Raw genomic sequence first — 24,139 nt, 5'->3', positions numbered from 1 at the left:
AGCAAACAAACCTCAAACGTAACTTACCGAAAATGAGGATACCTATTCTGATTAGGAAAGGCCTCCTGATTAAAGTTCACATTTTGTATTGATAATGATTACCATCAAAAACAGACACTGGTTATAGGATCAATTTATACCCCATAGATGACAAGAGTACATTTTTCTGTGACATTTCCACCGTTTTATTGTCCATGGGTTGAACATACACTCTCGGGGGAATTGGAAATTGGTACTTGAAACAATTTTTGATTATTCAGGGCACCATTGTGTGAGGCAATCTAGAGATAGACAACTACTAGACGATTTATTGCAAGACCACTCACTGCTGGATTCCTAGAGATTAATGCACCCATGGCTTAGGGACTACAAGTTCATATACTGTACAGATGGCACCCGTACACATTTAGATTACTTCCTCTCACTACAGTCCTTTTATCGCAAATAGTTACAGACACTTTCATTATACTGAATGGTGTTTCAGACCAGGATATCATCCAGATTCAGGTATACCTCAGCATTCTGAGACCCACCTAGGATTTCAGTAGTGACTGACACATCCTGTTACAAGACACCTTAAGACAACACGCGTTTATGATCTATTTTAAACATGTACTTAGAAAAGAACAGGGGCACAGTTACTTCATAACTCATTCCACGGGCAACCAGTAATTATGAAAAATTCCACTATATAGAAAAAAGCACAATCTCAACAGATCACATTTGAAAAAGACATTCATAAGTTAACCAGGCAGTACCACAAAACAGCTACACAGGACATACTACATCATCTTAAGTAATACTAAAACAGACGAGAATACACAGTATACATCTAATGCAGAGCAAAGGCTCTTTTGCATTTAGCAGAGACACTACAAGAGAGAGGAACAGGTGGGTTGGTTACTCGCAGTACAGTTAATACTGAGGAGGTAGTGACGGACAATGGGTCCAAGTTTGTGTCAGAAGAGTTCGAGGTGTATTTGGCACAGTGTAGGGTAAAGCATGTCAAAACAGCTCTGGGGCACCCCCGCGAAAATGGACTAGAGGAAAGGTTTAATAAAGTGTTATGTGAGAATGTGCACTTGGCATTACAAAATGGGTTAGAGTGGAGAGAGGACTTGAAGAATTTGTTAAGGAGTTATCACACTATCCCACATTCCAATACATTAGAGGCACCTTTTGTGCTTCTAAAGGGAAGGAAAGTATGTACTAAAGCTGTACCAGGAGGGATGGAAAAGATGGGAAGAAGGAAAATAAATGAGAAAGAGTTGTGTGAAAGGGTGCAGTGTGAGCAAAAAGAGTACACCACAAGGAGAGAAGGAGATACTATGTGTAATGTGTACAAAACTGGTGAGTGGGTGCGTACCAGGATGTTGGGAAGTGTGAGAAAGAGGATGTCGAAAGTGGTTTGTCCTGAAGTGGGTGATAGAGGTAACAAGCACTGGCATAGCCATACATATCTTTTAGGCGCTTTACCCATGCTGCTTCTTCTACCACACACCTGAGTGACCCACGTTCCTTTCCTGTGCCTTTCTGCTTAAGCTGCCAGAACTTCCTCGTATTTTTCATTTCTATTGCATCCTGCATGTGAGCCTAGCATCTCTCCATACAAACCCTTTTCCTATTGACTATTTGTTTTTTATATCTCCATTTGGCACTGACAAGCTGAGAGCCCATCTTGTGATCATACTTTATCTTCAAGTACTTCTCCCATTTCCTTATCTGGCTTTTTCAGGTTTCTGCATTCCCTATCAACCCATGGGTTCCCTTTTCGTGTACCTACATCGACTTTCTTGCTTGTGCCTTGCAGTTTATTTTCACCTCTAAACATTCTACCACCTAGGAAATTATATCACTATACCAAACTATCAAAGTTTTAGGGGTATCCTTCCACTGTATTGCATAATAGGTCTGTTGTAGGTTGGCCAATCCCTGCAGATGCTCTTCTGAAATCCGGGTGAATAATTGTTTTGGGTATTCTCCCTGTAAGGGGACTACCTTTTCTTTAGAGCTGAGTCCATCTGATATTACCTCCAGATGCAGGAGATTGTGGTCACTTCCATTCAGTTGCATTACGTTAAAACTTGCAATTTTGTCAAAGAACCATATATGTAAAAAGAAAGAATCAATAGCACACAATTGCCTACCTATTCTAAATGACTGTCTCGGGGTATTATCTAGGTTAGTGCAGCCATTTATACTAAACATTCCTATTTAGCCCAGATATTTTACCAAAGCAGGCTTGCGCGTTGTAGTTTTACATGTTGGGAAACTTGCAGGCCTAATATTATATGCTTGTATGGTATCTTTGACCAAGGGGCCACTGATTCTTAGATCCAATTTATGACAGATCTCTTAAAAAAAATTATCATATCCTTACAATAATTTGTGCAAAGCCATTTCAGATTCTCCTTGAAGATTCTTATCTCTGAACCAAAATCCTACGCGCTCCCTGCGTGGATATATATATTAATTATGATCAGGCCATCATAGCCCTTTTCCTTACTATACACCTCTACTCGGCAGATCACAGACCACTTACTTTTTGCCTTTAATCGTGTTGGTTTTTATTTTGCAATTTTGTTGAGATCAGTGTTAGAAGCCCCCCTGAAACCCAACCCGGCCCCCTTTTTCAACTTTATCATTAACCTGCAAAAATCCATTCACAACAGGAGGTGCATAGCACAGCTATGTTTCCTGAAAGCATATTATCAGTTATAATTCTAGATTTTCTTTAAACACAGCAAGACTTAGCATTTTCTTTTAAACCCGACACATTCCAAGAGAAAATCCATAGGCTGTTTGACCGCCTTCTTTCCTAGTCCAGTGCACCCAGCCACCCCGCCTCATTATAGGCAGGTGAGGCTACGATCACATTTCAATTCCCTGCTCCCTCTGCTTTCTCGTCATCTTTGAACTAGTACTGTGGGACTGTGACTTTTAGTTTCCCTCTTTACTGTTCTCTACCTGCCTTCTATGCCTTTTCACTTGTTGGGCCAAGCTTGCTTGGTTGTTACCTAACCCTGCATGGTGCTTCAGAAAGGGGCTGCTCGAGTGAACCTTGTTGGACCTGTCAGCCCTAGGGTGGTCTCCCCTTCTATTTTTGTATCGTGCCTCATTTTTTCCACCCTCATTTTTATGTTGGACTAGGTCTCCGGGCGCCTTTTCATTGCCAATCAGTGTTAAGGTGCAGGTGCTCCCTTCTCCCAAGATGGCTGCCACAGGCCCCTGCTACTGCAGAGTGGTCTTTCATAGTAGCACCCTAGCTGCCAGGAGCTGGCTGGAACCCCACAACAATGTTGCGACTCCAGCCCGCCTTTTTGTCCCATAGGTAGAGTGGGGAAGCTCCTGGAATGTGCTGGAACCTTCTAGAAGGGAGGTGTGGTTTTTCTTTTGCCTCTGTACAAAAAGAAGGAGGGAGGGGGGGGACCGGGAGCTAGTTATGGTCCAGTGTCTGTGCTCCGAGTTATATCTATAGTATTCAAATGGAGACACTGTTCCTGAAGAGACAAAGGGAGGAAAGAAACGAAAAGGTCTAGGCTAATATTAGGCCCAACTATCTAAGGATAGGGGGGCACTCCTTAGTTTCTCATGTTGCCCTCACACACCCCGAAGGATGTCATGCTTCATCATTGGGCGTTTGCTCCTCGTCGGGCCGGCGCTGCAATGCCCTACGGGTCCCCCGAAGGGTCACTTTAGCGGAGATCTTTTTGAGAAAACGCCGTTTGGTGCATGCGGGTGTGTGGTTTGGGTCCTAATAAAAAAGAGCTGCGTGGTGGTGAAGTGTGTTTGTGAAGTGGTATCCTAAAAACGTCTAAGGGTTACTGAGATAAATTTTAATGTGAATAGCACCCTTGACATAATAAAAGACCCGTAGGTCGGGTGTTACCTTATCGAAAATAATGTATCGATGGGTAACTTATGTGTGGTCAAGCGGTCGACATGTTTCGCGCCCCAACGGTCCAGAAAGGATCCCTGGCGCTTCTTCAGGACCAAAAAAAGAACGTAAAAGTGAGTGTGTTCTAAGGGATACTACCCTCAGTTTACTATCCGGGCGAACACTCCGTAGTAGCACTGCTCTCAGTGTGAGAGTCAGGTCGCACCAGGATAGACAGCCTAGGAGAACAAAGAAAAAAGAAGAGAGGAGAACAACCTACTTATTAAAGACTGTTCACCTTGTCAAGATGTTCAGAAAAAAGAGTGCAGCATCAGAGTATATACAATATATACAACATGGGGATGTCACCTCCGCCCTCGGGTGGTGGCGTAATGGGGTCTCAACGGTAGGCTGACATGTGCCTAGGCCAGGAAAAAAAGGGGGGGGCCTGGGAAAGAGACAGTCCGTCGCCGACCGGAGTCACCCATATATGCAGGCACTCACCGTGGTAGAGGTAGAACCAACCGTCCACAAACTCAAGTGGCGTATGCTCTATGGGTCTTTCATAACGATTCTTACTTTGAAATGTTCCAAACACTCACCTAAAGGCACGGAGAAAAGTGCTCCACAGATTAGGGGACGAGCGTACACACCTTCTAGTGCTGTGAACAAAGGAGTAAATAACAGGCAGCTGCTAGTCAGTCCAACTCCTCATGAATACAAGCTGGTCTGGGCGGTCTAGTATGCTGTATTTAAATTAATAAACACTTTCCTGAATGCTCAAAAGAGCGTTGTTTACTCACAGTTTAGCTCCGGCGTGGCCTCTGTAACACCTACCCCAGTCGTCCTCCTACCTGGAATGGAGCCGTAGATGGTTGCGCTATTCTTAAATACTGCCCGAGTTGACTTAATTAGGGCGGGCGCTGTGTCCGGTCTACAAACGGGGAGCAGCTGTGTTCTCGCTTGTGTCTGTCAGCCGCGCATGCGCAGAGTGTGGACAGCTGAGCTTGGCGCCTGCGTGTATCTAGAGAACGTGGTGCCGGCTTACGTCTAGTTGTTGCCATGGTAATGTGTCATTAAAGCACTAAGAGTTATAACTAAACGGCTAAATAGTGCTCCTAAGCTATTTACCAGGTATCGGAAAGACCCATCCAGTGTCAAAAAAAAAAAAAGAACGGTAAATGTATACGTGACTCGTCTAATTGTAAGTGTCTCAGGGGGCTCAAGTGAGCTCGAGCGAGATAATGATAGAGTACGTGCGTCTAGGGGGGAACGGAAGAGCCCATCTGGTGTGATAAACGGGCGTTTACAAGTATGGGTGACTAGTATAACTACAAGCGGCTCATGGTACCCTCCACGTGATGTCAATGGTGGACTCGGGGGAGAGTTTATGATAGAATCCATAAGTTCAAGAGGGGGTCAAGGGAGGTTGGGGTAAACGAAGATCAGAGGGGAGTTTAATTCTGTGGCAAGTGGTCCAGAGAAACCTAATCTTGATCCTCTCATCTCATAACGATGCTCGTAGAGGAGAGGGGGGGACCCTAGGCATGGATGTTGTGCCGTGGGACCTCATAGTAAGGTAATCATGGATGCAAGTGCTGATTATGTTGTCAGACCCTTATGTTAGGTTATAGTTCAGTCCATGGTATATCGTCGTTCAGGCCAATCTCATTGGTCCGGAGGCGGTGTACCCAGCGTTGTTCTCTACGTAGAAGGGTGTTATTGTTCCAATGTTGATTGTTTTCCAAAATTGTCCACTTGATGTCGTCACATGTATGTCCTTTTTCCATAAAATGATTAGTAAGTCTGGTTGCTGATCTCCCCCGTCGGATCGTGCTTCTGTGTTCGCCTATCCTGAGTTTCACCTGTCTCGTGGTCATCCCCACGTAGCGCAGTGTACAGGGGCAGGTGATCAGGTACACACAGTTTTTTGTGTTGCAATTAGTGTGGTTCCGTTGCTCCCACCTGATTTTGTCCAGCTCCAAGTATGTAGTGTGTTTGGTCATGGGACATACATTGCAGTTGCCACATGGATAGTGGCCTTTGACAGCAGGGAGGGACCATAGGGTGGGTTCCTGCCGTATGGTCTTCACGCGTGGTCTCGTGTTGATCAGTTGGTCCCGTAGGTTGGTTGTCCTCTTGAAAGCAAATCTGGGGCGCCCCAGCGTGAGATTACCTGTATTCAGAATTCTCCAGTTATGGTTCACGATGTTCTTTATTTGGTTAGACAGAGGCGTGAAGGTAGTGACACAGGTGATGGTATTGTCAACTTCCTTTGTCTTTTCTTCCAGGAGTGCCTGGCGGTTGTTGTTCCTGGCTCGTTTGTAAGCACGTTGTATGACCCTGTTTGGGTAATGTCTTTCTTTCAGATTAGATGTTAGGGAGTTAGCTTGAATGTCATATTCCTGGGTGTCACTGCAATTCCTGCGGATCCGCAGGAACTGTCCAAAGGGCAGGTTTTCCCTCAGTGCTTTGGGGTGATGACTGTGAAAATCAAGAAGACTGTTGCAATCAGTCATTTTCTTGTAGATGGTCGTGTTGAGTTTACCCCTCTCGAGGGTGATGAGAAGATCCAGAAAAGGAATCTCCTTAGTACTCTCCGTTTTAGTAAAACGGAGGTGAGGGTTCAGGTTGTTAATCCATGTATAGAATTCTTGGCAGGTCTCCGTACCACCCTTCCATAGGATGAGTACATCATCGATGTAACGTTTCCATGTGATCATGTTCTTTCTGTAGGGGTTATTCGCAGTGAAGATGTTCATAGCCTCAAAATGCGCCATGTACAGCCCTGCTAGGCTCGGCGCGAATGTGCTCCCCATGCTGGTCCCTTGTATCTGATGGTAAATGGTGGTTTTATACATAAAGAAGTTGTTCTTCAGGGCCAGCATGATCAGTTCCGTGATGAAGCTCGCAGGGGTGTTGGTAGATAATTCTGTTTCGAGTAGGAGTTGTTCCACTACTTCGATTGTTGCATCTTGTGGAATGTTAGTGTATAATGCCTCTACGTCTAGAGTTAGGAGGAGGTCAATGGGCTCAGTATTGTTCTCGTTGATCTCTTGAATCAGGTTCAAGACGTCCCTGGTGTCTTTAAGGTACGCCGGAGTTGCTTGTACCATAGGACGGAGGAAAAAGTCACTGAATTTGCTCAGGGGTTCCAATAGCGAACCTATCCCAGAGACGATAGGTCGTCCTGGTGGTGGAATGATACCCTTGTGTATTTTGGGTAGTAGGTAGAAGTACGGCATCCTGGGGTTCTCGTTGATGAGGAATGCCGCCTCGTGGGCAGTGATCCATCCCTCATTAGTAGCTTCGTTTATCAGGATACGTATCCGTGATAGAAGTCTCTCAGTGGGATCAGTCTCCAACTTCTTGTAGTATTCGGATCTCCCGAGTTGTTTGACACATTCTCTTTCGTAATCCTCTACTGAGAGGATGACAGTGGCTCCTCCCTTATCCGCCGGTTTGATAATGATGGCTTCATCTTCGGTGAGTGAGTGTACTGCCTCACGAAGTTTCTTAGGTAAATTGTTAAAGACATGCCGGCTTCTCAGTTTGTTTGCCTCCTTCAGAACTGCTTTTTCAAACGTCAGTACTTCACTTGGAACCATACCCGCTGATGGAGTGAACTTGGAGGGTGGTCTTAGTCCGGTGTCCTGGCGGTCAGGGGTGGGGTTGTTGTTAAAAAAGGATTTGATACGGATCTTACGGAAGAGTTGTTGTAGTTCCTCATTCATGCGGAAGTTATCCTCCTTGGGGGTGGGCACAAACCCTAAACCCAGTTCCAGGACTGCCTTTTCGTCTGTGTTCAGGAGTCTGTCTGTGAGGTTCACTATCAAGGTCTTGGGAGTGTTGAGCTCCTCGTTGTTCTCTGTTGTGTCTCTTGATCTTGCCACTGGACTTGTTTTTGCCCTCTTCTTCTGCCTCTGCCTCGCCCCCTGCCTCTGTTCTGAAAAGGAGGAGGTGCATTGGGGAAGAATGGTTGTTGGTAACCCGGGTGTTGTCCCGGAAAGGCAGGGAACCACATCGGGCCTTGTTGTGGGAATGGTTGGTGTGCATAGCCGTACATCTGTGGTATCGGGGGTGGAGGGAGTAGGCCCGGTTTGTTGGAGTTCCTCCCCCAACTGCTATTGCTAGAATTACTGTACATCGAACGTCCTGAGTTCGTAGATGTTGTTGAGCCGTCATCTGAGCCAGCATCACTCTCTGATGGTTGATATTCCTCTTTAGTGTATGGGTATATCTTCTCCCTGTCGAATCTTTTTATGTCTTTTTGTAATTTTGACACTTGAGCAACATGAGAAACTAAGGAGTGCCCCCCTATCCTTAGATAGTTGGGCCTAATATTAGCCTAGACCTTTTCGTTTCTTTCCTCCCTTTGTCTCTTCAGGAACAGTGTCTCCATTTGAATACTATAGTTTTTCTTTTGCCGCCTTGGTCAGAGGTCACCTGACCTAGGGCTACTTAAGTGAGGGAGGGAACTTTTTGTGGTGAGTTGGCCAGTGGGGTGAAGCAGAGCTGGAAGAACACACCAGGAGTGTAGGCGGTAGGGCCTAGCCAGGGACTTATGCCTCTGAGAGTGACAGGATTTAGGTGCTGCCTCTTAAGTGAGTGAGGGACCCTGTGAAACCCACTGATCTTGCCCAGCAGTAGGAGGACCCAGAGAACCTCTGCCCAGCCTGACTAGGAAGGACCTAGTCGCCTTCTCCATCCCTACCCCCCTGTAACAGAACCCCTTTAAGGGCGCCAGATACATCTGCGCCAACAAGACTTCATCTAACATCTGAGAACAGAGACTTATATGCCAAGCACTGAGACTGCGTGTCCAGATTGAACTCTCAAACTTATATGCCAAGCCCTGAGACTGCGTGTCCAAATTGAACTCTAAAACTTATATGCCAAGCACTGAGACTGCGTGTCCAGACTGACCCCTGAAGCCGTATGCAAAGCAGATTGAAGAGCCACCGGGGATCGACCAGGTATTAGCGCTGTGACCCCTGCGCTCCCTGACCTGGCCTGGGACCCCCGGCAGCGTGCTCCGCTGAGCGCGGAACCCCCATCCTTAACTTGAGCACCCCCCTGTGACGTGGAAGCCAGCGCGCTCACCGCCGCGGCCCGGAGGCCGGAAGAAGTGCCCTGCAGAGTCGCGAGGCCCGTGAGAAGATCAGGGCCCCGCCGGTGCCGTCGCAGCTGTGTGAGAAGGTGCGCGAGGCCTGGGGCCGAGTTTCCCCATCGTCGCTGGAGCGGACGCCGTCTGACGCCGAGAACGAGGTAAGCCCGGAGGCTGGGATTGCCCCTGGTGCGCCCCCTACTGGTTGGGAACTGCACCGCACCCTCAGCCCGGGTCCCCTCTCCGTGGGAGTTCCCCCCTGCCATCGCGACGGAGAGACCCCGCCGAGGGATCCTCTGCTTGTGCCCCCGTGACTGCTCTGAAGCGCGGTGCCCTACGAACTGCACCGGAGCCGAGAGACTCGCTCTTCCCGTCCCGGGCGCTCCCCACTAAAAGCTCCGTGAGGCGCATTGACTGTCCTACCCCATATTGAAGTACTCAGTGCCCGTAATTACGAGTAGCGCTCTGTTGCTCCTGTGCCGGATTGAAGTGCTCAATGTCAATAATTACGAGGAGCGCTCTGTTATTCCTGTGCCGGATTGAAGTGCTACATGCTAGTGATTACGAGTAGCGCTCTGTTATTCATGTGCCATATTGAAGTGCTACATGCTAGTGATTACGAGTAGCGCTCTGTTATTCATGTGCCATATTGAAGTGCTACATGCTAGTGATAACGAGTAGCGCTGTTATTCATGTGCCATATTGAAGTGCTACGTGTTAGTGATTACGAGTAGCGCTCTGTTATTCATTTTCCATATTGAAGTACTAGGTGCTATTGATTACGAGTAGCGCGCTGTTATCCATGTTCCATAATGAAATGCTAAATGACAGCTATTACGAGTAGCTCTCTGTGCTAGATGCCCCGTTCTGAGGTCGTCACCCGTTAGCGCGCATAGCGCCATAATCACCCCCCTAAGGCGCTACAGGAAAGTGAAGCGCGTGTGTACCTCTAGGTGAAGGGTAGTTGTACCTCAGGCAGTACTGATATGTTATGAATGTCATTTATGGTATTACCAGCTTATGAAATGTACTGCTACCTCATGAACTGCATCTAACGTGATCTGCTTGGATAAACTTGAGTATTTACGTAACTCCTACCGTGTGGCGTCACTTATTGTGTGTGTTCCTTGTCCCATGTGAGGTGCGTGTTGTATGGTTGCTTTACACACAGACCTTTGGTGGCCCGACCGCTCGTGTCACGTTACCGCCCCATAGGGCCTGGAGACCCCAGGTCCTACAAACCTCATCTACTATTTCATTCTCAGTTACTCCTCTTCTGCTCTCAAAAATGCTCCTTTCACAGTAAAAAAAAAAAAACATTTGCAAACTCCTTCCCGTTTTGGCTTTTTGTAAAGCCTACTTATCTTATATCCCTTGACACCAATGTGTCACATTTAGTCAGGTTGAACAATAACTGTAAACTGTTAAGGGAGTTAACTGCCGCCTTCTTTTACCTCCCCTTGCGCTATGGGTGGGCTCTAGGTATAACCATATGTGGTTCCATACCAATCTTTCCTTTTCTGTTGACCAATCTAGGTCTTTTACCTCACTTAACCCCCTCTTCCATCCTCCTTCCTCCCTAATACCCTACCCATGTTGGCTCACCTGTTCCACCATTGCAAAAATATAAAATGAAAAAGAAACATTTTGAATAGGGGCTTGGGCTCAGAGATAAAACACTTTCAAATGTTTTAATTTGAACATTTATTTAATAAAGTAATGTCAAACCTAACTCTTTAGTCTCAATGTTGTCACTGCTCGTATAAGTAATATAATGCTGTATGGATATATCAAACTTTTAACAACACTTAGCTGTGAAAAAAGGATTCCAACATTGATGAAGTTTTATTTTGCTTTTGTACAGACAACACAATTACTCACATTATTTGTGTCACAAACCCTTAGAGTGACCGTTAATTGAGTTTGCTTAATGGTGAGTATTTTATGGCAGCCCCTCCTCTGGTTTAGGACTGTTGTCTCGCTGGTTCAGGCCTGTTCATTTTGGGTGTTCACTGTAGTGAAGATTGCTATCTATATACGTACAATGCTAAGTTAGCACAACCGCGTTAGATGTTAGGAAGCCATCTTGCCGCTTTTGCTGCTTTTGCACACGACACTGTAGTTACATGTTATTAATTGAGAAATGCTTACTCTGCTTTGCTTCACATGAGAACTGTCTGTTGTTCACATTCCAAACAGTGAGCAGCGACCTTGGTCTGCACATCGTGTAAAGAAACAGTCTGGGTCGCTAGACGGTGCATGTTGTTGGGTTCAGGTTGATCGGCTCACTATTTAGCCATAACACGCACGCAGCTGCAAATACCTGAAAGTCGGGTGCTTTTAATATTGCCGTGTTTCATGTTTTGCATTACATTCGGAAGAAGAGCTTTCACAGGAGCAGAGCTTAGCTGATCCTGTGATGTGATCTCACTGAGCTGACCTTTACGGTATGGGGTTCCCCATTCAAGGCTAGAGACCTTTTATTAGTCTAATAATAATAATATTAGTTTACTAGCGAAAGGAAGGTGGCTGATATCCACTGTCATTTTAGTATGATTACTCCTTTCATTTTCTATGGTATTGTAACTATGCTGATGGTTTTGATCTTAATCATTTATCTGCTTATGTTAGCCAAAGTACTGCATCTTAGGACACGAGGTTTATAAAATAAACTCTTTAAACTTTACCGTGTCTCTGTTAATTCTGTTGTGGACTGATATGAGAATAATTACGAACAGGTATTTCTGATTCCCACCATTCCTGAGAATACCCTAAGTCGCTTGTTCTGGGTTGTCTATACATTGGGACCGCCGAGATAAACCTCGGATAACGAATGGGACACTGATGCTGGACGGATAAGGGGTTCTGGGTTCTGAGGTGAGTTTTTGGTACACCACAATTCACTGAGGTCCTGGTTTCCTGTGCATAAGCAGAATCCCTGCAACATGGCGCACCTAACGTTTGGTCTATTGATTTGAAACGCCTTAGTAGTGCTTATATTAGTCCACAACACCCTCACTCTAGTTTCCGGTTGATTGGAGTGACGGTTTAACCTACCTGTGTTTCGACTAATAGGTTCTTTCAAGCTTGATCATTAAAAAGGTTATTTTTACTGAACTCCAGTGCTACTGTTGATATCGTTGATACTCTTTAGTGTGTCTTAATGGCGGTCGAGATAGCCGCGCATAGTCGTGCAGCTCTACGCCGTCATTTGACGACGTATGGGGTGCCGGATGACGGGATGGCTGTTATTTTTGTGGTGAGCGCTGATGCGTCTTACCCGTACGAGTTGTTTTACTCTTGGGTGACTTTTCCGGCAGTGGATGACGATGATACGTTTCATTCCTTTACTCCCACACAGCTACCTGCGGTCTATACCCCGTATAGGACACAAGAAATTCCAATCTCTGCCTGGCAGCATACCATTTGGTTTAATGGCGCCCTTCCCCATTCGGTTGCACCGGCAAGAATGGGCCCGTTGTCTATTGCAGGGGCTACATGGCCGGTGCTGGCCGGTTTTACGCCTTATCCCCGTTATCTCACGGTGGCGGTGGCTGAGTTGCGGGTGTTGCACACAGCCCTGATTACAGTTCATAGGGCCTTGGTGCAGTACGTGTCACGGAACGTGCAGGTGGGGGCACCTGCTGTTGCGGGACAACCAACGGACCACCACGCAGTGGTTATTAGTCCTGTTATGGTTTATTCGGTTGTCGGCAAGCGCCCCCAGAGTAAGGATTAATTTCCTTACTTGCTTGCTGAGAAATTTGACCAACTTGAGGCGGTTTTTCTGCATACCACTCCTGTGGAGAAACACAGGATTCTCACCATTAGTTTGCCGAAAGACCTGGTCCCAGATATGGCCGATTGCACTAACTGTGTCAAGGTCTTTGCCGCGACCTATTCGAAGTGCTATGGCACTCCGTCTATGTCTGTACTTCCCTCCATCATCAAACGGGTTCAAGACAATCACGGTGCGGAGGCTGCTATTGAATTGGCAATGAGGCATGTCGAAAGCTTCGATGTGGCATGTTCCATGGTAATGGGCAACCTCAAAGGAGATGCCATGCAGTTCCAAGTTGCTAATATGCTGGACCGCGTGGATGAACTCGACAAGCCCAAGGAGTTCGCTAAAATAATTGTGAAAGCATACAGGACCGTGGGCCGTAGTGCTTTGGGTGTAAAACCAACTGTAATCATTCCTGATATAGTACAACAAACTAAGGTGAGCTCGTCTATTAAAGACGAACGCCCCAAATTTCCTAAACAAAGTTGGAGAGCAACAGAAACAGTGGTAGCAGCAACAGAAACAGGGGTCTCGTCCTGCCTCACCCGTCCAGTCGTCCAGTGAACGCACATATGATCTGCGCGATCGATCTCGTATTAAGTCACCTGATAGATTTCAGGTTTCTGAACAACGCTCTCCTCGTTCTTCACAGGAAACATCGGCTTCACAATCCGGTGGCGGAGACCGTGGGAAAGGAAGGGGTGCCCAAGGTCGTGAGCAACCCCGACAGACTGACGGCAAAGGCAAGCAGGACGAGTCTGCACGTCAAAGACCCCGTTTCAGAAGAAGAAAGTTGCTGCACTAACAGCGAGGTATGCCACAGATAGTACGAACGCAGCTTCAGAACCTGACATGGGGACTAACGCTGCTCGACAGCACGGCGGAAGTTACAGTAGTGCGACGAGCACTGCGTCCATATCTGGTGGCGACAGCAACTGATACATTTGTGAATATTGAAACTGCTGACACTCGAGTGGCTCCCCCTGATAGACTGTATAATATAGTCCTTTTAATTGAGGGTGTCATACAACGTACAATTCAGGTTTTTTTTGGGGGTAATCTGACCACTTCCTATGATATTCTATTGGCGGAGACAGATTGGCCCCCGGCTTTCGTTTTAGATGCTCCTAGAGGGGAGGAGATGATCCTCCCGTCCTTTGCGCACACAGTGCCGAAGGACCAAGCTAAAAAGTACGCCGAGGAGTGGGCTCAGGTGCTCGCACTTGCGTTATATCGTAATCAGGTTGGCTGGGATAAATTGTCTCCCAGCCATGAGATTCCGTTGCGAAACACGCCCCAGCCACAACCCCAATACCCCATGCGTCGCGAAGCAAAACCTCACGTCGCGTCTATCCTTGAACAATTGGAATATCAAGGAGTAATTGAAACATGTGTGTCACCAATGAATAATCCTTTATTCATTGTGACGAAGCCTGACGGGTCGTACCGCCTAGTTTTGGATTACCGGCATTTAAACTCTCATTGCCGGACATGCGCAGTACAAAATACCCACAGTTCGGCTCTCGTCGATAGTCTCGTGAGAAAACGGTTTAAAACCACACTTGACATTTCCAATGGCTTTTACAGCCATAACCTGTCCTCTCTTAGTAGTAAGTGGACGGCATTTACCTCGGGTGGCAAACAAAAACATTTCAAAAGATTACCGATGGGCTATAAAAACAGCCCTGGTGTCTTCGCCGCTCGCGTTGTCTCTCCGTTAGAGAGCATAGACCCTGATGCGTACTCGTATGTGGATGATATTTATCTCACATATGACGAGTTGGAACCGCATCTCAGTCGCGTTGATCGCATTATTGTTTTGTTTGCAGACTTCGGATACAAATTCAAGTTTGCGAAGTCTCACATTGCGGAATATACAGTGTTGTTCTTGGGATACGAACTCAACAATGAAGTTCGAGGATTGGCTCCGCACTTCCTAGAGAAATGTGCATGCCTACGTGCTCCTACGACACTGAAGAAATTATAATCTCTGCTGGGCATTCTGAATTTCGGTCGCACGTACATTCCTGATTATGCCCAGCGTATCAAGCCGCTTTATGCCTTGGTACAACCTACTTTTACCAAATCATGTTGGCTGCCAGAGCATTCAGCTATATTGCAATCATTGCAAGCTGACCGTCTTGCTTCAAAATACTTACTGACGCGTGATAACCACACTAACCTGGTAATACGAATTGTACCAGGCGCAGTGGGTTTCACATACTTAACGTTCAATGAGGGCGACACCGTCCCCATTGCCTACAAATCACACTTGTACACTTCGGCTGAACTGCGATTTTCCGCAGTTGAGAAAGTTTTGACGGCAGTACAGATGGCGATTCTGAAAGAGCGAGCGCTATCGCAAGGTAAACGTATGTTGGTGGTAACACCATATCCTGCCCTTGAGGCGGTGACAAAAGCAAGTGTACCAAATTCTAAAGCTTTGCATCCAAGGTGGATACAATGGGCCACTTCCTTGACATCGCCTGACGTCACATATATCTTTGACGCGGCTCTACAGACTCAGGAGTTTTTGCAGTATGAATTTGTTCATCCAGCTCTTCTGTCTTTGCGCCCGCTCGAGGATTACCATTGTGTCATTTACACTGACAGTTCTGCGCAACCGGCTACTGGATCGAAGCACGCCTATTCAGCGGCCTGCGCAATTGTGGTCAGTACTTTCGTGAATGGTGAATTCCAATCCGATGTCGTGCATACGCAGTCATTGGGTGATTGTACCGCACAGTTGGCGGAGCTTCGTGCTCTGGTGCTTGCACTAGAGTTTGCTCATGCCTGAGTCACTACTCTTATAGTGAGTGACTCATTTTATTGTGTCCAATCTTACAACGACAATCTACATTTTTGGCCTCAGAATGACTACCATGATTCCAAAGGTAGCACGATTAAGCATAAAACGCTTTGGGTTCGAGTGGCAGAACTTAAAGAACCTCTGTCCCTCGTGAATGTTATTCACACTCTTGGTCACCAACGGGTTGGTGTCCATGCTGTCGGCAACAGCCTGGCTGACGAGGCAGCAAAAACAGCAGTGGCAACATACTTAGTAGCAGCAGTTACAAGATCCAAAAGTAAGATCGATGATGACATCTTGGCAGCTACTGCTGCTACAGAGAAGGGAACGAAATTTCCTAGGGGTTTCCCTTCTCGTTACCATTATCGCTTAAGTCCTGATAACGTCCCATTAGTGAGGATTAATGACATTGGTGACAGATTGATTCCCAACGCGGACTGCAGACCATCTTTGATATTAGCAGCTCACGAGGGCATGGCATCCGCGCATGCCGGCGTTGCAGCTACTGTATCTCTGTTGCAACAACATTACTGGTGGTGCGGTTTATATAAACAAGCCCGAGCTTATGTTCTTAATTGTGACATTTGCCAGCAGATAAACCCTTCAACTGCGGCGCGCCCACCACAAACTCAGTTGTACATATCCAATAAACCACTAGGTTGTGTTTATTTGGATCATTGCGGTCCATTTACCTCTGATACTGCGTACAAATACATCTTGGTTGCAGTGGATTCGTGCACACGTTTTCTGTGGGTGTGGCCACAAAGGAGTGCTGATGCCCGTACTGTCATAAAGGATTTGCGTGTCTTTGTTGGAAGTTTTGCATGTGGTACCTTTCATTCTGATCAGGGCCCTGCGTTCGCATCTAAGGCGTACAAAGATGCCATGAGAAATTTGGGGGTCCAAGTCAAATTTTCATCTCCATACCGACCTGAGGGCAATAGTGTCGTGGAGCGAATGAACCGTGACTTAAAGCAATCTTTGACAGCCAGGGTTTTAGGTACTGGCCGGAACTGGCTAGCCCACTTATATGACGTGCAACGTGCACTTAATAATCTCCCTAGAAGGTCTCTGGGTGGGCGGACCCCATACATGATGCTCTTTGGCATACAAATGTTTGTCCCGGACCTTGATGGTCTAGACATGGCGGCGTCGGCCGCACCCTTTGACGTAGATGATCACTGTGCTGTATTGCAGAATCTTCAAGAAGCCAGAGACAGTCTAGCGAAGGAACACGTACCCTCCTCATCTGATGCTGCGCTTCAGATTCCGGTAGTCGGCTGGCTACCTCAAGTTGGTGATCTGGTTCGTGAGAAGGTGGAGAACAAGAAGGAGTTCGGCCCCTCTTATCGTGCACCAGTTCCAGTGCTTGGAGTACAGGGTACAAGAACAGTCATTTTACCTCCACTTCCTGGTCGCAAGGATAACAGGTACATCTCCATTGACAATGTCAAGCTACAGCGAGTGGCCGATTCTTCTTAGTATGACACCGGCAGTTTCTTGCCCTTCAATGCTGAGAAATTCTGTTGTGGCTCAGGCTCCTAACACTGTGCCTGATGCTGCCGTCGAGATGCATACAGTTACTGGTCCTTTATTGCCACCGACGCCTGGTGGTCTACCTGAAGATATTGAGTATGCTTATCCTGCGGATGTTCCATTGCCTGTTTTACAATCCACCACAGTTACCCAGTCACGATACTCTTTTGACTCTAATTCAATGACTTCCATTGCCCCGTCCAAAGTTTCGATTTTTGTGGCCTGGTTCAAAAGACATTTTTTGATTCCCCCTTGGACTTACATTTGGCTGGTGCTCATAGGTATTTTTTTGTTTATGTCCATTGGCTTTGTGGTGGTGTTTTTTAGACTTATCAATGAACATTACCTGAAAGAAAGAGCTACAATTCGACTAATTGATGGAACTTTGGCCCCCCACTCCTCATCACATATCAAGAAAAGGGACCAGACTTTTGTGAACATTACTGCCTGGCCTGTACATGATAGGATCGCTTGGGATGGTGTAAAATTTCAAATTCATGGCCCCACTGAAGTAATCAATGTGCCAAATGTATTTCGTGTTTCTATGGGTGATGTCGTTAAGCAATACATCCACTCGGATGACTGGGATGTTCAGGCCATAGAAGCACTGTTTTCTGATTTGAAATATTACGCTGCATTTGATGCTGAGGATTTGTATTTAGATACTGCTAATTATGATGAGCAATTCTGTTATCAACATTATGGCACGCATTTCCTACACAAAGCAAATACGTTTAGAAATTTTGTAAATTTTACACAATGGGAACACTGTCCCGCCCCTAGGCTGGGCAGCTCCGCCACATTAGTGGACAAATTCAGATATTTTTCTGATTTCAGTGTGTCAAATCCGGCCTCCTTTTATTTTAAGGTTGCGCCTGAGTCTGCTTCTAAAGTTAGACTGACACACACCAAATTGTTGTATTCCAAGTCCTTTATGGACGAGTTGGCAATTGGAGGATATGATCTGTGGAAAGCTACTATCGATCTTAAATCGGTTTGGGGTTCTAAACCGTGGCAGGTACAGGGAACAGAAGCTTTGCATCGTGCCTGTCTTATCCCGAATCACATGTTATTTTTAAATTCGGCCATTTTTCAGACCACCTGTTTTGGATTGGCTACTTCTAAAAAATTAAATTCTCCCTCCATTCCGGGTCTGGGTGCTTATCCAAATTGGGGTAATCATACGGATCTGTCCCTTGCTACGTTGCAGTCATACATTTCCAACACATCCTTCAATATTTCTGAATTGAATCCGGAAGGGTGGTTGGTGTGGCAAACGAGTTTGGATTCCTGTCAACATCGGTTTCTGGATTTGGCACCGGGGTATACACAAGTTCGTGTAGACCCCCGTTTTGAGTCTTCTCACACTGTAACTACCTACTCAGTAGGGAAGTTATGCCAATCCTGGCTGCAACATTCCACCTTGGCATCTGTTAAAATTCATTTAGCACGATTAAACGACAAAATAGATTTGAATGATTTTGTTAAGGGTCCTGCAGTAGGCAGGTCCAAAAGATGGGTATATGCTGTTTATAACGAAGTTTGGAAGTTGTCACAAATTGAGGCTGCATCCAGATTACGTGCTATTGATCAAGCCAATATGGAAAAGGTATTGGCTGTCATAGATAATAGCATTAACACCCTGTCTTCCAGAATTTATACCTTAGATAATATTGTTTCATCTGTGGTAGACATTGTGCAGGATGATTTGTCTGTTTTGTATAAGGTCAGAATCAATTGCGTACGATTATGCAGTTTGCATGGACATTGCAGACGTTAAAGGCTGGAAAAGTCCCTTTGGATTACATGAATACTTCATCGTTGTTCCTTCCTTTTAATTTAACCGCAAAACAACAGTTCATGTCCATGAAAGATGCAACTTATTTGTTGCTACACATTGAAAAGTTAGAACCTTTACCTTTCTCTGTTGCTGAATTAAATTCCGCTGTGTGGCTTATACACGGGTTGATCACATTACCGTTCCCTCTGTTTAAGTTCAGTTCGTGCATGAAACATTATGCCCTTTGGCAGATATGAAAAACTTGGTTCTGCCTTCCTGTACGAAGTTTGGTCACTCCCATTCACGTATAGATGTGAGAGAGACGGAAAAGAGGTATACTTAAATGGTGAAGAGTGCACTTCCACTCCGGATCACTCTGTTATGTGTAGGCACATTCAATTGCATGGTGCATGTAATATGCACGCTCCTAATTTAGCTTGTGTCCTGAAAGGGATCCTGGTGCCAGTTATAACCCCGTCTTTTACGCTGCTTGCTAATGGTAGTTATTTGCTGTTAAATAACGAGGCTTGCTGTGGGATGCTAGTGGGAATTCCCTACATAGTGACTGTATCACAGAGAGTGGTTTGCTGTAATAACGTCCTTTTCCCACCCCCGCATGGACGGCTCGATGTGTCCATCTGGCCTTCCATTCCAACCTTGAAAGCAGAGTTCAATAAGATGAGCAGAATAAGGTCTCTATTGTCTCAAAAAGAAGTAGCGTTAACTTCATCCCGGGAAACATTTGTCTTTCACGTAGCAAACACGCGCACTGAGGTGCAAGCGCATTTGAATACTGATCTCCCACTTCCTTTTGGGACCCTGATTCAGACTATCTTTAATGCCTCGTCAACAAGTGGCCTGGCACATTTTTTTAAAATTGTGGGCTCCGGCCTCGTGACCTCCTTTCAAACTACTTTTGGTGTGATCCCGACATTTTTTCATTCTATTTTTTCCAGCGTCTTCGGAGGTCTCCCTTTGCTTCTCGCCCTCGTAGCTGGGGTGCTTTTGTTGATCTGCATACTACGCTATGGATGCACAACTTGCGTCACACGACAGCATGTCCCGGCTCCTCCATCTTCGTAACCGGATGCTTGAATACTATGGCACTTTACCACTGGCGACCTTAAGTATAGCCTATGGATTGTCCTTCCGGTTTCCCTATTTTACTTGTGTCCAGCCCGTCTTTCATTGCCTAAATTGTCCATTCCAATGGGCTCTGGATTTGTGCCTGTCGAACTCGGTGTCTCCTGCCCCGGATTATGATCGGCTAATGAGCCCCTTAGTGGCTCATGAGTTGGACTGTTCTGGCGTCAGGATTATGGCCTGTGGAGCAGCACACGGAGTCCTTGGGAATTGGGACATCGGAACGGCTGCAAATGAATTCTTAGCGAGAAGTTATCTTGAAGAGCACGACAGTTGTCCTCGAATGGTGCTGGAGGCTCCGGTAGTCGAGGAGCATGTGTGTTTCTTCCCTGTGCTGAACTGGATGGCAGATAATTTTGCAGAACGTGCCAATGATTTCCTCTTGGAAGCTGTTGCAACTTATTGTGCTTATACATTGATGGATTGACTATTTGCACCTTCAATTCGTCATAAGTCCTTCAATGATGTTTTTTTTTATCCTTTAAATGGTTTTTTTTTCCAATTCTTATTTTTTTTCTTTGTTTTTTCTCTTCGAACTTTTTTCACTTACCTTATATGGACTTACAGTTCATGCCCTTGGTTCCGTTCTATCAGACTTGAACTCTGCGTTCTTGCAAGTGCGCCCCTACTGGTTAGTGGTCCGATCAAGGGGGGGGTGTAGTGAAGATTGCTATCTATATACGTACAATGCTAAGTTAACACAACCAAGTTAGATGTTAGGAAGCCATCTTGACGCTTTTGCTGCTTTTGCACACGACACTGTAGTTACATGTTATTAATTGAGAAATGCTTACTCGGCTTTGCTTCACATGAGAACTGTCTGTTGTTCACATTCCAAACAGTGAGCAGCGACCTTGGTCTGCACATCGTGTAAAGAAACAGTCTGGGTCGCTAGACGGTGCATGTTGTTGGGTTCAGGTTGATCGGCCCACTATTTAGCCATAACACGCACGCAGCTGCAAATACCTGAAAGTCGGGTGCTTTTAATATTGCCGTGTTTCATGTTTTGCATTACATTCGGAAGAAGAGCTTTCACAGGAGCAGAGCCTAGCTGATCCTGTGATGTGATCTCACTGAGCTGACCTTTACGGTATGGGGTTCCCCATTCAAGCCTAGAGACCTTTCATTAGTCTAATAATAATAATATTAGTTTACTAGCAAAAGGAAGGTGGCTGATATCCACTGTCATTTTAGTATGATTACTCCTTTCATTTTCTATGGTATTGTAACTATGCTGATGGCTTTGATCTTAATCATTTGTCTGCTTATGTTAGCCAAAGTACTGCATCTTAGGACACGAGGTTTATAAAATAAACTCTTTAAACTTTACCGTGTCTCTGTTAATTCTGTTGTGGACTGATATGAGAATAATTACGAACAGGTATTTCTGATTCCCACCATTCCTGAGAATACCCTAAGTCGCTTGTTCTGGGTTGTCTATACATTGGGACTGCCGAGATAAACCTCAGATAACGAATGGGACACTGATGCTGGTCGGATAAGGGGTTCTGGGTTCTGAGGTGAGTTTTTGGTACACCACAATTCACTGAGGTCCTGGTTTCCTGTGCGTAGTTCTGTGCATTAGCAGAATCCCTGCAACATCACATTACTCCTTTTTTGCGACTCCAAACATAAATAGGCTTCTAAAAATGAGTGTTATGGGATCCTCCTATTCTTCAGCTATCAGCTGCCATGTAAATAAATGCTTGGACAATTTATCACAAGGTCTTCTGACTGCCCATATTCAGAGCAGCCTTCTGCTATTGCTTATGAGGGGGTGGCATTAAAGGTCAGGTGGGCCCTCAAGCAGCCCCTAACAGAAGAGAATCCGTGTTCTCAAGACTTCAAATGATACAATCCTCTTCCTCCCGAATCCACACCCCTAATCTCTAGAAGAATGCAAACCTTTGTCGGATAGCACTGTGCTCAGATATCTCATAAGGGGGAAATGATTTTAAGAGGGTAGGGATCTATGACCTTCCAGAAGGGGAATCCAGTCCAATGATTATTCCACGTATTATCTTCCTCCTAAACCCCTGATAATCTTGGTTGCAGTCATAATGAATATCTGTTCTGAGACAGCTTGAATGGAGCATGGATTGCTAAGCTGTGGCCTAACTGGCTGCCGGGATGGTGCATCTCCCTTATCCCTAGGTAATGAAGGAGACTTTGGTGGGATATTTATCAGTGTTTCCCCTCTTTGGGATCAAAATATATCCCAAAGCTTCAGAAAGATAGCTTTTTAGCAATCGGAGCAGTTCTCTGTTATGATGAAATGGAAATTGGGCTGCTGAATTGAGGCCAGAGTCGATGTGACTGGAGCTTGGTGAAATTCCAGTTGTGCTAGGTCGTCCTGAGAATTGGTAATGAATGGTCCTCGTGTAGAAATGGTTCAAGGCTGATCTTTCTTGTGAGATTAGATTGGTTGTAACCTCAACCAAAACTTGGAAAGATCTTCACCTTAAGCATCACTTTTGCTTGGGTGGGTGTGTCTCCTCAAAGTTGCTCACTGAGATGAGTGGTTTTTTTAATTGTTTTTTTGAAGTGTTTTGACGTTGCTGTCAAAATATGCAATTGACTCAAGGCTAATAGTATAACTGTGGATCTCTAATTCCTCTAAATATTATTCATCAACAGCTCCCTGGGTGAACTTAGTAGCAACCTCCAGCATCATAATGGTAGAACGGGCCACACATTGCTGCTTCTGCAAAATATTTTTGCATTGAACTTTTTGAAGCACCTGACATATGGTGGCGTTTTGATTCCTTGCAAAAGAAAGATTGTAAACACTATTTTGTCTTCCCACTCATGCCAAGCTTTACAATTAAGCCAGAACCTAAAAGGAGAGTTTCAAATGTTCTCATTCTCCTCCTCCCCGCTCACACTCCCACAAGTCGTTCTTATCTGACTTAAGTCTGTAAGTGTTGGTGCAATGGAGAGAAAAGAAAAAGAACACAGTTCGTAATTTGTCCAGGTTATTATTGGTGTCTAGGTGCAGTGCTCCGATTCTTCAGTGGAAATGTATTTGTTTCCACCTTTGGATCAAATGAGGGGAAATAATGTAGCCTGTACACTATTTGCTATGGGCTTTTGGTGACATAGGCATTAGTGTTTGGAATTATGCTGCAAGCTCAATAACTACTTCAAGATAAACAATGTGTACTTTTCCAAACCTAAGGCTAGATGGCAGAAGTATGTGCAGTATATGAACCGGCAATACAATACATGATGCAAACATGGTTTCCCTTCAATACCTCAAGGACAGAGAAGAACATGGTGAATGTACTAATGGAGGACGGACCAAGAGACAGCTAAGAAGAAAACTGAGAGAATGGCACCAGGAGAGCTAAAGCTGTTAGACAATGTTAAGACATATTAAACAATTGTTGAGGAAGATTACTGTAGAACTATGAATACTGGGGCAAGAAATCTCATTTTAAGGTTGATGGGAAGATGAAGAGGCAGTGTTTATTAATTGTGGTTAATGGATTAGGGTTCAATGGTTCCCTTAGCAATATGAGAACTTATTATGACATTAAAGTTGGAGGTAAGGATACTGGAAGGTGGAAGTAAGGATATCTATAGATTTAACATATGTATTAACAGGGAAAAACTAAGCTCCTATCTGCAGGACCACGACGGTGTAACTTCCAGTCTTTGAACACTCAAATACAATCTTTACCAATGTTCTGTGGTTACCACTTGACCAATAATCAGATTAGAAATAATATAACAGGGGCCAATTAGAATGCTAAATATTTAATGACATTAGTGTGTAGGGCATTAGAACAATATTATAAAGATCAAAGATTTGTTTTAGGTAGCCATATAACAAGTTTAAGCTATATTATGCTGGTCTGTAGCAAACATTGTTTAGATCTGTAATCACACATCCTTGAAGCCTGGAACATTTGCCAGAGTTCACTGGAAATTATTGCATGAATACTAGTACTGTACTGCTATAAATTGCATCATGATATTGTGGGTAGCTTTAAGTATATGGATACGATCTGCCACGATATTAACATATTGTAAAATCGATGATGATGCTGTATGTACCATAAATACGCTTACAGTTATTTGAAAAACAATAAAACAGATTC

At 45.2% G+C, this 24,139-nt stretch overlaps 1 protein-coding gene across 3 annotated transcripts in view; it reads right to left on the bottom strand.

Annotated features, from left to right (window-relative positions):
• Nucleotides 1-24,139, bottom strand: part of FANCI (FA complementation group I) — a 556,119-nt gene that overhangs the window by 440,681 nt on the left and 91,299 nt on the right. The window lies entirely within an intron of this gene.

This window comes from Triturus cristatus, chromosome 3_1 (genome assembly GCF_964204655.1).
Source record: "Triturus cristatus chromosome 3_1, aTriCri1.1, whole genome shotgun sequence".
Taxonomy (NCBI): Eukaryota; Metazoa; Chordata; class Amphibia; order Caudata; family Salamandridae; genus Triturus; species Triturus cristatus.
Note: the sequence above shows the minus strand (reverse complement) of the source record. Positions and strands in the feature narration are given on the sequence as shown.